Here is a 2,500-nt window from a genome sequence, read left to right as displayed (position 1 = left end):
CTGGTGGCCGGTTTGCTTTCGGGCCACCAGGTCAACCCGCTGCCTGTATGGGGTTGACCTGGTGGGCCGCTTTCCTTCCCGGCCACCAGGTCAACCCGCTGAATGTATGGGGTTGACCTGCTGGCCGCTTTCCTTCCCGGCCACCAGGTCAACCCGCTGAATGTATGGGGTTGACCTGCTGGCCGCTTTTCTTCCCGGCCACCAGGTCAACCCGCTGAATGTATGGGGTTGACCTGCTGGCCGCTTTCCTTCCCGGCCACCAGGTCAACCCGCTGAATGTATGGGGTTGACCTGCTGGCCGCTTTCCTTCCCGGCCACCAGGTCAACCCGCTGAATGTATGGGGTTGACCTGCTGGCCGCTTTTCTTCCCGGCCACCAGGTCAACCCGCTGAATGTATGGGGTTGACCTGCTGGCCGCTTTCCTTCCCGGCCACCAGGTCAACCCGCTGAATGTATGGGGTTGACCTGCTGGCCGCTTTCCTTCCCGGCCACCAGGTCAACCCGCTGAATGTATGGGGTTGACCTGCTGGCCGCTTTCCTTCCCGGCCACCAGGTCAACCCGCTGAATGTATGGGGTTGACCTGCTGGCCGCTTTCCTTCCCGGCCACCAGGTCAACCCGCTGAATGTATGGGGTTGACCTGCTGGCCGCTTTCCTTCCCGGCCACCAGGTCAACCCGCTGAATGTATGGGGTTGACCTGCTGGCCGCTTTCCTTCCCGGCCACCAGGTCAACCCGCTGAATGTATGGGGTTGACCTGCTGGCCGCTTTCCTTCCCGGCCACCAGGTCAACCCGCTGAATGTATGGGGTTGACCTGCTGGCCGCTTTCCTTCCCGGCCACCAGGTCAACCCGCTGAAAGTATGGGGTTGACCTGGTGGCCGCTTTCCTTCCCGGCCACCAGGTCAACCCGCTGAAAGTATGGGGTTGACCTGGTGGCCGCTTTCCTTCCCGGCCACCAGGTCAACCCGCTGCCGGCTTGGGGTTGACCTGCTGGCCGCAGAGGGGCAGGCTCCGGGTTGACCTGGTGGCCGGACGGGGATTAAGCCCCGGCTCGGAGCAGGGCAAGCCCGGGCGGAGGGGGGTCCGCTTGGCCCCTGCCCGCGGGGGCAGGCTCCGGGTTGACCTGGTGGCCGGTTTGCTTTCGGGCCACCAGGTCAACCCGCTGAATGTATGGGGTTGACCTGCTGGCCGCTTTCCTTCCCGGCCACCAGGTCAACCCGCTGAATGTATGGGGTTGACCTGCTGGCCGCTTTCCTTCCCGGCCACCAGGTCAACCCGCTGAATGTATGGGGTTGACCTGCTGGCCGCTTTCCTTCCCGGCCACCAGGTCAACCCGCTGAATGTATGGGGTTGACCTGCTGGCCGCTTTCCTTCCCGGCCACCAGGTCAACCCGCTGAATGTATGGGGTTGACCTGCTGGCCGCTTTCCTTCCCGGCCACCAGGTCAACCCGCTGAAAGTATGGGGTTGACCTGCTGGCCGCTTTCCTTCCCGTCCACCAGGTCAACCCGCTGAATGTATGGGGTTGACCTGCTGGCCGCTCTGCTTCCCGGCCACCAGGTCAACCCCCTGCCGGTATGGGGTTGACCTGCTGGCCGCAGAGGGGCAGGCTCCGGGTTGACCTGGTGGCCGGCAGGGACTTAGCCCCAGGGCCCCTGGCAGGGCGACCCTGCCCTTGTTCCCCAGAAAAGGAGAGAGCTGGCTCGCAGCGGGAAAAGCTGCCTACGGCACCTGGGATTCCCAGGCGGTCACCCATCCAAGTACTAGCCAGGCCCGGGACGGTTTACCTTCCGAGATCGGACGGGATCGGGGGCCTTCCGTCCGGTATGGCCGTAGGCACTCGGCTCCGGTCCGCCTCGTCCCCTTTCCCTTACTGACTCCCCTGCCTCGGGTGGGCCCGATCCTTTTTTCCGTTTTTTTTTTTCGCTCCGGAGGCTTCATGAGCCCCCCCCAACACCCCTTTGGGGGTCGGTGAAAATTTTTTTTTCAGACTTCCAGGGGCCCGATCCTGGCCGCGGGCACCCGGCTCCGGGCACCCGGCTCCGGGCCCGCCTCGTCCCCTTTCCCTTACTGACTCCGCTGCCTCGGGTGGGCCCGATCCTTTTTTCCGTTTTTTTTTTTCCGCTCCGGAGGCTTCGTGAGCCCCCCCCAACACCACTTTGGGGGTCGGTGAAAAAATTTTTTTCAGACTTCCAGGGGCCCGATCCTGGCCGCGGGCACCCGGCTCCGGGCACCCGGCTCCGGGCCGCCTCGTCCCCTTTCCCTTACTGACTCCCCTGCCTCGGGTGGGCCCGATCCTTTTTTCCGTTTTTTTTTTTTTTCGCTCCGGAGGCTTTATGAGCCCCCCCCAATACCACTTTGGGGGTCGGTGAAAAAAATTTTTCAGACTTCCAGGGGCCCGATCCTGGCCGCCGGCACCCGGCTCCGGGCACCCGGCTCCGGGCCGCCTCGTCCCCTTTCCCTTACTGACTCCCCTGCCTCGGGTGGGCCCGATCCTTTTT

General features: G+C 63.7%; 1 non-coding gene across 1 annotated transcript; it reads right to left on the bottom strand.

Moving 5' to 3' along the window:
• Nucleotides 1-1,718: 1,718 nt before the first annotated feature.
• LOC141980120 (5S ribosomal RNA) lies at nucleotides 1,719-1,837 on the bottom strand. Its single transcript, XR_012637495.1, has one exon. It is a non-coding gene; the product is annotated as a 5S ribosomal RNA (ribosomal RNA).
• Nucleotides 1,838-2,500: the final 663 nt, after the last annotated feature.

This window comes from Natator depressus, chromosome 28 (genome assembly GCF_965152275.1).
Source record: "Natator depressus isolate rNatDep1 chromosome 28, rNatDep2.hap1, whole genome shotgun sequence".
Taxonomy (NCBI): domain Eukaryota; kingdom Metazoa; phylum Chordata; order Testudines; family Cheloniidae; genus Natator; species Natator depressus.
Note: the sequence above shows the minus strand (reverse complement) of the source record. Positions and strands in the feature narration are given on the sequence as shown.